Raw genomic sequence first — 15,371 nt, forward strand, 5'->3', positions numbered from 1 at the left:
GACTTTATGCTCAGTATTTACAGAATTAATCTTATTGTATATTCTGTGCTTAATTGATAAATGTCTTTAAGTACTGACTGTTGTCTGATATATGTTTCTAAACTCTGATAAGTGATATGTTTGTTCTAGTACCTATTCAATCCTATGAGGATAACTGTGCTAGATAACTGACCTAGTAGTCTTCAATAAACAAATGCTTCCATGTAAGAAGTAATTATTTCGGTGGAAATCTTATGACACTAGCAAATTCTGATAATTGAGCTTCGTTAAGTTTACTTTGTATATCTTATTACTAAGTCACAAATTAGAATAATGCTACTCATCTGTTCAGTTCTGATACTAGTAAAACTGCTGAATGTACTAAGTGCTGATGCATCTCTCTTATCAAAAGAAAAAGCAAAAAGATCAAAGAATAAAATCAGGTACTCCTTTGAGATCTAGAGTAAAAATGTGGAAGGGACGACCCAAGTGCATTGCTGGTATTAAGTAAATATGCATTAGAAAAGCAAAATATTTTCTTGGTGACTTTTCACACTCTATGATTACTGGAGAAATACTCTGAAAATAGCATAAATTCTGATAAACAGTCGTGACTCACTTACACTGAGAAGCCACTGTAAAATAGAATTGCAAAAGATGCATAAAATTAGCACAAAATAGTTGAGATGGACTCAAGCATGAACTCATTCATCAGTAGGTTTCAGGACAATAACAGATCTTTAGCAAAATTTTAGTTATGCCTTATTTCTAAGATGTACTAAAGTGAATCAGACTTTACTCTTTGTCTGTTTTTAGCTTAATGCACACACTAATCACTCCATCTGAATGATGAAAATTTCTGTGGTGGTCTATGTTATTTTAGATAAACAGTCATTGTGTCATTATTGCACAAATTCTGAGGACAAGTTCTAAGTTACACGTTCTGATGATTAAGTTCTGACGTCCATAACTCAGAACTTGTATGAGTATTTACTAAGATAGGCATTCCTTTTTCGAGTTAAGAAATTATGTTCTGATGACTGTTAAGTTCTGGTATAGGTCTAAGTTCTGATTTCTCAGTCTAATCCTTTACTTGGCTTATCTGTGAATAAAATTTGATAACAGTCTCAGTTCGAACTAGAATATGTTGAAGTGGAAGATTAATAGTCACTATGATTAGGATTAATGGTATTTGTACTTGAACAGTCCACTGTTTCTTGTGTCTTGTGCGGTCTAGACCATGATTCCTCCTTCCAATGACTGTTATTCTTTTTCAAAGTCTAGGGAGACGAGGTAGAATTAATTCTACCTGTCAGCATTAAATATCTTTGCGTCTCTTGGAATTCTCTTGCCTATATAAGCAACCACTTCACATCAGTCTTTCCATCACATTCTTCTCACACACTTATCCTCCTTCTTCTGTCAAAAACGCAATGGTTCGATACAACATGTTTTTGAACAACCAAACCTTCACTATGGAGCTAAGTTGTGCCGAGTGGCAGCAGGAGTGGCATGTAACAGCCATCCTGAGGAGATCTGGGATTCTGTCCCACAGGAGGTGCTGACTCACCTTCTATTCTTCTCTATGGATTACCATCGCCATCTGGAGTGATTGGAGGAGGAAAGGCGGGAAGCTATCCGTCAGCAAGAGCGAATCATACGACTCGCCATCTTGTTCGTCGAAGATAGGAAGAGGAAGATGACTTAATCTTGTCTTTTTCCTGTTCTTCTTCATCCTCAGCTTTGTCAGGCTTCTTAGCTAGGACTAAAGCTGTTGATGTTAGGATTAGAAGCTTAGGGAAAATCTTGTATAAGTACTGATGTAATTTCCATTTCATAAATGTATTGTCTTGATATATTAATGAAAGTTATTTTTACTTCAAGATTTTGTCTCTGAGTTATTTCATCTTGTGTTGATAAATCCTGATTGATGTTCTGATGACCATATATATTGTGTTTCTTATTAAGTTCTGATTCATTTTCAGCACTTACTCATCTAAATTATCTTGGTCATTTTCATGTGATGTATTTTCATAATATCAATGATGCAGTGAAAAATAATTCAATCAGTACTAATGGTTTAAATTTTGAATTAAAATTGTTTCTCTTGATTAATGGAACGGTTTTTCCTTGAAACAAGGCAACTGGGTAAGTAATGATTCCTATTTTCTCGAGCCCAGTAACTGACCGTTATTACTGCATGTCTGACAGGTGTCCAACGGTAACATTTTTTTTCAGAGTATAAGTACAACAGAGAGAAGATTTCTTTAATCTTTTATTTTCTTTATACTTTATCTCTCTCCTTACTTTTACTCTCTTTCTCCTTCTTTCTCACGTTGGTTTTTCATACAGACATTATCTCAAACACCTAACAGGCATACTTGAATTTCAATATTTTTTCACATGGCACCAAAGGATTTAATCATTGATGGAGCAAAGTTTGTTCCAAACAACTATGCTGCAATTCTTGCTCATGCTAAAGCTCCATCTGAATTGCACTTTGTGCAAGATCTTCTTGCACATAGTGAGGTTGGGTACGCCTTAACTCAGCCTGAATTATTTTCAAGTCAACAAGTTCTGAGGTTCTGGAGGACTGGAGTTTTTGATGATGGTGGTAACCGTGGAACTCCCAGTATTATCTTCCAAGTGGGTGATTCATCCTTTGTAGTCACTCCTGGTACAGTACGCGGGGCTTTACATCTTCCAAAAGATTGTACTTTCTCAATTCCAGAGGACTCAGCCCTTCGGGAGTTAATGGCTGAATTGGGATATGAAAAGAGTCTGACGAAACTTGGACAGTTGAAACGGGCTAATATCAGAAGAGAATGGAATTTCTTCTTTGATTGCATCACCAAAGCTTTTGGGAACAAATGTTCAAATTTTGATGTTATCCCAATTCTGAGTCAGCACATAGGGTATGCTATTATTCATCAAACTCATTTTGATTTTGCAACTGGAATAATTGGTTTTATTGGGGATAGGAGGACAGAGGATCGAGATGTTTATTTTGCTAGATTCTGTCAACTTATTTACACTTACTGTACTGATGAACCTCATTTAGTCAGCACTCAAACCCCACCTTTTAAGGTTGCAAAACGATACTTTAATGACCTGGTAAATGCTAATACTAAGAAGAAAGTGGTTAGACCATTACAGATTCCTAAGTCTGTAAAACAGATCTTGGTAAATGCTGAACCTGATACTTATAGATCTGTTTACTCTGATGTCCAACCACCTCCAACCACCCAAAATCCATCAACCTCCGTACCTACCTCTCATTCTACTAAACCTACCCTCAGAACTTATCTCAAATCCTATCTCTCCACTTCATAGACTGCTCAACCTTCTTCTTCAGCACCTACTGTGAAGCCTACATCCTCTAAGCCAAAGAGAACAAAGACTGTTCCTCAAACACCTCAAAAGAGGAGGAGAATTACTTTGAGAGATGAATCAGATTCTGAGGAACAGATTCCTTCTTCAGAACCTGTGGTGAATGAAGCTGAGAAAGCAACTTCTCAGAAGGATTCTGAAATTGGGGGTTCTAGGCTTCTCAAGAGGCTTAGACGTATGATAGTTCCTGAAACTCCCAAGGAATCCAAATCAACAAGGAAGTACAAGAAACAGAGGGCACAAAGGCCAGTTTCAGATGATGAGGAGGAAGCAGCTAAGGAAGGGGATCAGGAATCTCTGATCTCACAAGACAGGGAATTTGCTCCAGTCACTTCTTCTCCATCAACTCCATCTAAGGAAGCTGTATCTGACAAGGCTAACTCACCATCTCTGTCTCTTGTTGATCCAGGCACAAGTGCTGAAATTGATATTCAGAACCTGGTTATGCCTGAAATACTTTTCTTAGAAGCTCCAACAGCAACTAATCCTTCCACAACACCTATTACTGATGCTGTTCAAACTCCAGAGTTATCAACAACACCTTCTCTACATCAAGATGCTGATGATCAGATTTTAGGTGAGCATCAGAATATGGCTGTTGATCAGAACTTAGTATTAGATCAGCAACTAGAGGATTCTGAAGCCTCCATTGCTACTCACACTGTTGTCTTATCAGAAGATACTGATTCTTTAAGTTCTGATGCTGCAAATGTTGGAGATACTGGTGAAGCTGCTACAACTGTAGATGCTGATGAAGCAGGTCCTTCAGGATATACTCCTCCACCGACTCTTCCTAAGTCTGAACTGGTAAAGGAGTTTGTTATCAGGGATGCACCAGTGCCTTGGAGTGAAACTCCTGCAGGTCAGGAGTGGACTAAGGAATGGAACTCAGTTTCATGTGTTCCAAATACTTTACATCTTGCTTAGCACTTGACTAAAGCTGATGAAATGTTAAATTCTGATGATTTTAAAACCCAGCTTAGAGTCACTGCATTGAGTACTAAACATCTACAAGGTCTTCATTCAACTACTCATGCAGAGCTACACAAGATTCAGGAGAACTTTATCAAACAGGAACAAGTTTGGAAAATTGATAAGAAAAAGTTCTTTCAACCTACCATTGACAGGATTGCTTATATTGAGAAAACTCAAGAGAAACAACAAGCTCAGATTGATCAAATTCTGACAAATCAAGCTTCTCAGCAATCGCAACTTACTGAAATCCAGACCTCAGTGGAACTACTTATCTCTCTTTTACTACCTGCTGATGCCAAAAAGGGGGAGAAGGTAATTAAGTCCAAATGCAAAACCAACAAGACACTGCAAGGAAAGGATGATGGAAAAGATGACCAAGGAAACTCTGGAATGGGTAGTGGTCATAGTCAAGGTAGAAGGTTTACATCAAGATAAGCTAGTCACAGAACAAGTTCTGATACTGGGAAAAGAATAAGTTCTGCTGCTGGTAAAAGGATAAGTTCTGATGAACTTCTAGATCTTGATGAGGAAATGTCAAGACAGTTATTTCTTCAAGAAAATCCAGGAATGGACTTGGAAAGTTTAAAGGAAGAAGAAGCCAGACTTAAATCAGAGAAAGTCACATCTAAATCTGAAGCTTCTGGTAAAAAGTTACTTCCAAAACTTAAAGGCATTGTGATCAAAGAAAGGACACATACTGAAGCAACATTGGCTAGATCACAACCACAGATAGATCCAAGATCCAAGGGTAAAGAAAAGGTTGGTGAACCTATCAAGGCTTATGTACCTCCTAAAGAAGAAGAAATAGCTGATGAAAAAGATGATCTTGCTCTGATTTCAAGAAAATTTCTTAAAACAACCTCTGACATGGCTCAAGTTGTTCAGAGTCAAGAAATTATAAGTTCTGATATTCAGAAGAAGCAAGTAACCTCTGACAGAGCTCAAGTTAACTTGATATCAGAAAATAGATCAAAGACACTCCTACCAGGATTCACTAAAGCAAAACAGACTCAATCTTTGAAGACTACTGCAAGTGGTTTTGAAGCAAGAGTAGTTACTAGAAAGGAAGCTAGAGATAAAACTGGATTGGGAAGTGCTGATGAAAGAAGAGTACACAACACTATCAATGATCCAACTTCCTTGAGTGAACCAGGTATTGGAGCAACTCCTGAGAGATTGAATCAACTGGAATCTGTACAGATGGTTTACCATACCTACTTGAAAGAATACATCATGTTGTATTTCATGACAGATGGTAAGGTTTATCATATAAGACAAAATGCCATTCCTTTGAAGTATTTTGAAGAATTAGAGCATTTACTTTTCTTACTTCAAGTGGATGACAGAATAATAGAGACTGCTGCAAACTACTTAAAAGAACAGATTCAGAGACAGAAAAGGCTTTATTCTGTTAAGTCTGACAGCATATATGTTCCAAAGTACAGAGATCACAATGGTGATATTATTGATATGAAGCCTAATACTGCACAGATCAGAACGTATCTTGGTATTAAGGGACTTGAATTCAATCTTGAGTCTGACAAAGCTTATGTCATAAGACTGGATCAGGAGTTGAGAAAAGCAAAGATTAATGATCTCAGAGCTGCAATCTTTCAAACTGGTGAAGATACTGCAGAGCTTAAAGGTGTTAAAAGGAGAATGATTGATGAACTAAGATATGCTGAGAAATGTTTGTTGAAGAACTATCTTAGAACAACTCCTGACATCAGAGAGATCATAAAATGAAGAAGCCAAGTCGAAGATCTACAACTGCTTAAATTCTGATATTTATACAGATTGAAGTTGTTATCAGAAGTTGAAATTGGTAAAAACTTTAAGGACTGTAAGTTGTAGTTATCTAGTCTAATTCTCATGCATTTGTACTTAATGTTTTTGACATCATCAAATATCTTTTAAACTTGTATATTTTGTTAATTTACAAGTTGGGGGAGATTGTTAGATATATTTGATAATGTCATGGCTAATATGTTTTAAGTTTAGCTTTCAGATCTTACGTGAACATGATAAATCAGTACTTAACTGTTGATCAGTACTTATACTGGAAGTCAGGACTTAAGGATATCAGTACTTATATTATCAGGAGATAATCATCAGAAGATAGATATCAGAACTTAAGTGCTGAAGGACAATCAGATAAGGACAGTAGCTGATTAAAGGAAAGAAGATCGAGATAAACATAAGAAGAGATATGCATGAAGAAGGAATTCCGTGAAGAATGGAATACTTGGAAGAAAAGATATCTAATTGATATATTTTAGGAAGCAGAATTATATTCCATATCAATTAGTGATTATCTTGTAACTGTGTAGTATATAAACACAGACATAGGGTTTACACTATAAGTGTTATCATTATTAGAAAAGATTATTCATTGTAACCCTAGTAGCTCTCGTGATATTTGTTCATCACTGAGAGGTAACAGTTCCATACTGTAACAGAGTTTATTGTTTCAATAAAGTTTGTTTTCTGTTACTTAAGTTCTTAAAGTTCGATTTGAGTGTACTATACACTGTATTCACCCCCTCTACAGTGTGTGTGTGACCTAACAACTTACCTTAGATAATTTTAGTAAATCAACATGGTAACAACTCATAATATGCACAAACAAATTTGAAATTCAAGGATTTAAACCATACAGGCATGCTTTCGAATGAACTAGTAAAATATCATAGTTTTTCATCAAAATCTCATTATAAAACTAGCATGCAAGACTAGAAATAGCTATATAAAGAATGATCACTAACTTGCAAAAAGTTTTATCAAGTTTTCTTTACAAAAATACATGTTACTAACACATAGGTAATGTATCTCATGGAGAAACCCTTGGATTCACAAGAATCAAAGGTGTTCTCTTGAGTTCAAGCAAAAACATAAACATGCAACCATTTAGCATCAACTTCCCAACATAAAATCTTTGAAAAGTGAATAAACTAAGCATAGGGAGTGAGATTATAATAAAAGAAGGTATAAAATTGGAAGAAAAATGGAAGAAATGGGGGTGGGGGGGTGTTCGGCCGAGAGGAGAGGGAGAGAAGAGGAGAGAGTGCAGTGGTGTGGAGTGTTTGAGTGTTGGAGTGAGTTTAATCATCTCTTTTTTACTTTTATACACATGCAAGAGTACGTGCACTTTGCTTTTACCAATTTAGCCCTCTTCCACTTAAAAATAAAATTTGAATGCAAGGTTAATTGAGTAATTTGGCTAGTGGAGGAGTGGTTAGTGGGGTTGGAAATTCCAATGGCACCCTTGTCTTTGTATTGGGAGTAGAATGCATACATGGGTAATAGAATAATTTGCTAATTAATATTCAAAATAATTACAAAAATAAATTTTATAAATAAAAATAAAAATTCATAAATTACAAGGGTAGTATCATAAAATAGCTTAGAGGTTTTAGATATTTTATAAGATCACTTTTGAAATTTATTGATAAAAATATTTTTAAAACAATTTTTCTCAAAATAAGAAATAAACTCTATAAATCACATAAAAGAGAGAATAATACATTTATTGCTTTAAAATTTTTAAATAATTTAATACATTTATTATGCATAAATACAATCATATAAGCACTTATCCATATAACTTTATAAATGACTCCATTACGATTATAAAATACACAATTAAAGATTAACTGGAATATCGGTCGTAACCGACTGCGACTATCATCATTTCAAATCAACCTTGTTCAAGCTCATCCATGACACTTAATTTGCAATTCAAGCCACCAACAATGCCAGCACCAAAAGTCATCTACATGCTTATTTTGAGTCCCTTCGGTTGCATAAATTCTAGCTCTCAAACAGAATCAAGATGTTGATGAACTCAAGAATTCTATTGAGACAGTCAAGAAGGATCTCATTAAGAGACTGGATTCTAAACTTCCCGAGTTAACCATGACAGACATACACCAGAAGCTCAGGAAGGAATCTGAATTGAATAGAAAGTTTGAGGATTTGAGTAAAAGAATGTCAAATCTGCCTGAATTTTAATCGGCTCATACTATATTACATGATTGACATCCGGATTATACTTTTTAAGCTAAGACACATGGAATACATTTTAAACATTCTAATACTGAGGTGGCAGAGCTAATTCGTAAGCCACCTTCCCGACTTGATTCAAAATTTCAAAAGGACCTATATATAGGCTAGTTTCCCTTTCTTCCCAAACCTAGTCAACCCTTTCCACGATGACACTTTTAAAAATACAACTTCACCTACTTGGAAACTCACATCCTTCCGAGAAGGATTTGCGTACTTTCACAGCATATCCTGAGTAGCAAGCAATCTTTTCGGGATCAGTTTGATTGTCTCTTTCATTTGTTGGACCAATTCGGGACCTAGAATCTTTCCTTCTCTGACTTCATCCCAACTTGTTGGTGATATGTATTTTCTTCCATATAAGGCTTCGTACAGAGACATGTCAATACTAGAGTGACGACTATTGTTGTAGGTGAATTCCACCAGTGGTAAATAATCGTCCCTACTTCCCGCAAAATCGATAGCAGAACTTCATAACATGTATTCAATTGTTTGTATAGTCCGCTCCCTTTGACCGTCCGTTTGCGGATGATACGCCGTGCTCATGTTCAACTTGGTGCCAAGACTTTCTTGGAATTGTCTCCAAAATTTTGAGTTGAATCGCGGATCTCGGTCTGAAATTATCGATACAAGTACGCCGTGACATAACATAATTTCACGCATATACATGTTAACCAACCTATCTAATGAAGTCCTCTTGTTGATTGATAGAAAATGCACCGATTTTTTAAGGCGATCAACTATAACCCATATGGCGTCGTGTCCAGATTTTGTTCGAGGTAAACCCACTATAAAATCCATGGCAATATTTTCCTAATTCTATTCTGGAATCTTTAATGGTTGGATCAAACTATTTAGTCTTTGGTGTTCCGCTTTTACCCGTTGACATGTATAACATTTTGTGACCCATTCTGTAATTTTTCTTTTCATGTTCGGCCACCAAAACCTCTTTCTAAAATCTTTGTACATTTTGGTTCTTCCCGGATGGATCGAAAGTCTCGAGTTGTAGGCTTCTTGTAATATCTCATTTTTCAGATCAATTACTTGAGGAATCCAAATTCTTGATGAAAACCTTAATATACCTTGTTCGTCTCTTTGCGTACATATTTCCTCTCCTGTAAGTTGGTTATTCTCTTGACTTATCACTTCTTCTTGACATTTCCTTATCTTTTCTATCAGTTATGGCTGAAAGATCATAGCATGATAAATCTCTTCTAACCTTCGATGAGAACAAAGTTCTAAGTAGAATCTTTCAATCTCTTCAGACAACTCCCTTGGCAATATGATCATATTCATTCTTTTCTTTCTACTGAGAGCGTCGGCTACTACATTCGCCTTCCCTGGATGTAATGTATCGAACAGTCATAATCCTTGATTAGCTCCAACCATCTCCATTGTCTCATGTTGAGTTCTTTCTGGGTAAATATATACTTCAAGCTCTAATGATCCATGTAGATTTCACACTTCTCTCCGTATAAGTAATGTCTCCATATCTTGAGTGTGAACACTATGGTGGCTAGTTCCAGATCATGAGTCGGATATTTCAGTTCATGAGGTTTAAGCTGTTTGGATGCGTATGCAATCACCTTATTGTGTTGCATTAGCACACAGCCTAATCCTTTATGTGAAGTGTTGTTGTATATCACAAATTCTCCTTTGTCATCTGGTAGCACCAACACTGGGGCGGTAACTAATTTCTGCTTTAACTCTTGGAAACTTCCTTCACATTCTGCATTCCATTCAAACTTGTGATTATTTCTTGTCAGTTTGGTCAGCCGCGTGGAAATATTCGGGAAATCCTTCACAAATATTCTGTAGTATCCAGCCAATCCTAGAAAACTTCTTACTTCCGTAGGAGTCTTTGGTCTTTCCCAACTCATAATTGCTTCTATCTTTGTAGAGTCCACTCGAATTCCTTCACTTCCGAGGTCCGAAAAATTGAACTTCTCACAACCAAAACTCGCACTTTGAAAATTTAGCGTACAACTTCTCTTGTCTAAGAATTTCCAATGCTATCCATAAATGTTGCTTATGTTCTTCTTCCCAATTTGAATATATCAGAATATCGTCGATGAATACCAAGACGAACTTGTCCAAATATTTCTTAAAAACTCTATTCATTAGATCCATGAAAGCTGGAGGGGCGTTCATTAACCCAAATGGCATTACTAAAAACTCCTAACGTCTATATCTTGTCCTAAATGCCGTCTTCGGGATATCCTCTGGTTTGGTCTTCAACTGATGGTATCCTGACCTCAAATCAATCTTGTAAAAACACTGAGCTCCTTTAAGTTGGTCGAATAGATCATCTATCCTTGGTAACATATATCTGTTCTTAATCGTCAAATTTTCCAACTCCCAATAATCTATACAGAGTTTCATGCTTTCGTCCTTCTTCTTTACAAATGGAACTGGCGCTCCCAATGGTGACGTACTTGGCCTTATGACTCCTTTGTCCAAAAGTTCTTGTAACTGACTCGCTAACTCCTTCATCTCTGCTGGTGCCATTCTGTATGGTACCTTTGAAATAGGTTCGGCTCCTGGAGAAAGGTTAATCTCAAACTCAATCTGTCGGTCTAGTGGTAGTCCTGGTAGTTCTTCTGGAAATACATCTGGAAACTCTTTCTCCATCGGAATCTCCTCTATACTAGGAACTTCCTTTTCCATTTTCACTACATAAGCTAGGAATGCCTCACAACCCTTTCTAAGTAACTTATTAGCCTGGATAGATAAAAGAAACATTTGTCCTTATTTTTTCCCTTTAATCATCACCTTCTTCCTATTCCTTATCCTTAAATAAACTCTCTTAGATCTACAATCTATCTGAGTATTATTCTTCCCTAAACAATCCATCCCTAAGATTATATCAAACTCTCCTAGCTTGAAGAGTATCAAGTCAACTGGGAACTTGTGCCCAGAGATATTAATCTCAAACTCTAGGCATAATTGATTCACAGGTACCTTTTGTTGGTTAGTAATTACTATGTTCATTACATCACTAATACTCTTCTTATCACAATTTAATCTACCAACAAAAGTTTCTGATATAAAAGATAATCAATTATTACTTTAGCTTCAACATCATTCACATAAAGCTTACCTGCTATCAGTTCTGAATCTTGAACAACGTCCTTCATTTTCAAATTAAAAGTTCTTGCTGATGCTTGTGGAATTGGTTCTGATGGTGGAGGTAAGGCTAATACCTCATCTGGAATAGTCGAACTTGTCGTTGCTATGCTCATCATACTCCTGATTGGTCCTGCCGATTTGCACTCTCTATCTATGTGTCCAGGCTTCCCACAATTGAAACACGTAACTCCCGTCTTCTGAGCTTTACATTCATTTTCCAAGTTCCCCTTCTGATTGCATCGATAACATGTCATGTTAATCTTGTTGCAAATTCTCACATGCTTCTTTCCATAATGCTTGCATTCAACTCTTGGCTGCATGTTCTCACTTGCATGTCCTTGATTTTGCTGATAGCTCCCTCTATTATCGTGCCTCTTATTCGCTTCTCCCTTCTTCTGTGCATTCAACCTTTTCTGGAATCCAATTCTCTTAATATTCTTATCTGACTGACTCCCTGATTCTGACTTTTCCCCTTGAAGAAACACTTTCCTCTTCTTGTTATCTCTTTCCTTCCTGGATTGTACTCCGTTAGTTTCAATCAAGGCCACTTTCTGAACTACTCCCGCATATGTATCAATCTCAAACATTGATACCCTATCTCGGATCCAATATTTAAGCCCTTGTTGGAACCTTTGAGCCTTCTCTTATTCGGTACCCACATACTTGGTCACAAACCTCGATAATTCTGTAAACTTCTTCTCATATTCCAAGACTGTCATATTCCCTCGCTTCAACTCTAGGAACTTCACTTCCATTTGCTTCTGTACATACTTAAAATAATACTTCTCTAAAAACAGTTCCTTAAATCTTGCCCAAGTAACTGGTTGAACCTCTTCTAAAGCTTTAACTGAATCTCACCAATAAATTACTTCCCCTTTCAGAAAATACGTGGCATATACAGTTTTCTGATCCTTCCCTAATCGAACCAACTCGCAAGATCTCTCCATTTCTCTTATCCAAGTATTGGCTACAACTGGATCAGTGGTATCATGAAAAGCTGGAGGGTTCACATTCTGAAAACTTTAAAGGTCACAACTGGTTGAGGTGGTACGGGTGGGTCTGGTTGATGTTGGCATTGATCATGATTCTTTGGGCTTTGAAATTGTTGTTGTTGGAATTATCATTAAAGAGTTTGTTGTTGTTGAGCAATTGCATTGGTTTGTTATTGTAGGGTTTCCAATATTCGAAGGATATTGGGGTCGGTTGCAGAAGAAGTATTGGTTTGCTTCGTCTTTTTAGGTGGCATGATTCCGAAATAAAAGGTTTAACAAAACAGTTATGAATATGGAAATTATTTAAAAGTCAAGGTGTTACGAAGTTAAGGGGTTCACATGCATTCAGATTTTTGATTATTAGAAATAAAGGTGATATACAATTTCAGATATAGAAACGAAAGCGAAACTGAAATGAAACGATAATGCATTAATCATTAAAACAAAGTTTAACATATAACGCAACCAAATAAGGTTCGAATTTAAAGGTCAACAACATCATAGTTCTGAAAGGAAATAAGGAAACTACATAGTTCAAGAGATATAACAACATAAAGGATAGCCAACTGGAAAGGAAATAGGAAATTTGGCTCCTAATTCGGCCTAACGGTCATCTTCCTAAGTCTTCTCGTTATCGTCTCGAGCTATCAGAATCTCTTCCCACTGCTCCCCCTGAAGCATCTTCACAATGCCTTGAAGTTCATCTGCTACCATTTGGATGATGTATTGGCTGCTACGGTCGCGGTGTGTTGGAATCTCCCTGAGCTTAGTGTTAACAAACTGCGTCAAGGACTCAAGTCTCGTAATCAACTGTGCCTTAGGTTCCTCTTTGAGTCGAGTATCATCCTGAAAAGCTACATCCAATCGCTCCATAAGTCGATCGTACTTCCCTTGGAGCCTATCAAACTGAAGCCTCAAGTCAGCGTACATGAAAAAAGAAATAGTGTCGGATGGCGCCGAGGACGAGGACGAATGTATCCTTTGCTGAGAAATAATATATACGAAGAAAAATATTAGCGACTTACTCGAATAATATCTACTTACACTATCGTATTTCCTATATATATCCTATAACCTCTGTGGACTGTTCAGGGACTCTAAACATTAGCTCTGATACCAAGACCTGTCACAGCAAGAAAATAAAACTAACTGATAACAACTGATAAATATAAAGTCATTACAAATGGCTGTTTACAAAAAAATCCAAGATCACAAAGGTTTAGTATTTGAACAGTCCAACACTACAACTATTACAACTTTTACATAACTACCGGTCCTCATACAGATGCCAACTATACTACCTGAGCCCTCACATAAGCCTAGCATCTCCACCGGTAGACTTATGAGCAGTCTTCTTGAATTCAAACATACTTGCTAGCTGTAAGAACACGGATAAATAGCAAGAAGTGAGCCAAATGCTCATCAGGATATATCATAAGACAGAAATTAACAGCATAGAAATTCATAATTCAAAATTAGGGTGGATGGCATAATTATTTAAGTCAAAACATTTTTAACCAAATCATTGCTCAAAATCGTTTTATGACACTACAGATTACGGTCGGTGATCAGCCGCGAAATAATCCCAAATCTCGCTGGGTTCTAACAAATTTTAATTGGGATCCCTAGACAACTTTTAAGCCTAATATAATAATGTGAAAGGGACTTGGGTCTTAGTCCAATCCACCAATCTCAAGAAAACATTTTTTTGTTTGAAAAATAATTATCTTTTATAAAACTGATATCAGGGAGAAACTACAAGGATTCTAAATAATAGAGTTTAAATTATCATTCAAGGATTGGAGTTATGGAACTCTTATCATAAATGAATTATCTTCTCGCTAGCCGGGTCATCAATGATGAATATCAATGGTTTATCAACCAAGGAAGAAAGTATTGAAAAAGAATCATAACAATAATTAACAAGATAGGGATCTCAAATTTTGAGGGTAATACATGGCATATATCTAGTTACAAAGTTTGGGTATGATAATAAAGAGTAATGAAGAAGTAACAAGTTGGATTACTAATTCAATTTATGGCAAGACGTAGATAATCGAATGATCTTTATTAGTGCATAAATGAACTTGGAACAGTTGAGATAATCACAAGCATGACATACAATTTGTAACAACTCAATTAAATATTAATGTACTTGTATAAAAATAGATTTGACAAGGGAGAGACACTTGCCTTAAAGAGGGCTTTATCTAGAACTCGACTTTGCTTAGGAGCAACTGGGAGCACTACTCGACCTTGACGTCAAGCTTCTTATCTTCACTTGATCCTACAAAATAATAATAACTGTCATTATAAAAGACTCTTATGAGAACAATCGACCCTAATGCTAATGCACAATTTGACTCCAAGTATCATTTAGTGTCATGTTTCGTATAAGACCTCAAATCAACATACATTACTATATATTTTCATTATTACACCTTGGAGCATATAATCACAGTTAAGTATATGCAATTTATTAACTAGACTTGGTGCATCATTGGGCATTTGAATGATCTCACTCATCTAATCTCCACCAATTGACTAGCATAGTGCAACTTTACTAGTCTCAGAACCCGAAGTTCCTAAGCTTGGTAATCTAATTTCTCTTGACCATACCTATGGCATTACATTTTAATGACATTTATCTACTTGTAAACACTAAGGCCTACCTAGGACTCGCTCATAGGGTTCACAAAACTAGACGCTAGGTCATAGCATTTTAATTTGCATTCCCTTGGTGACACCTTATGCGACTTAGGGTCTTTGACACCCTTCTACTCTAGGTCTTCCTCCCAAAACTAACCCACTGGATTCTTAAGAACTAAATCTAACTTATGCACT

Source organism: Apium graveolens, chromosome 8 (genome assembly GCF_009905375.1).
Source record: "Apium graveolens cultivar Ventura chromosome 8, ASM990537v1, whole genome shotgun sequence".
Classification (NCBI taxonomy): domain Eukaryota; kingdom Viridiplantae; phylum Streptophyta; class Magnoliopsida; order Apiales; family Apiaceae; genus Apium; species Apium graveolens.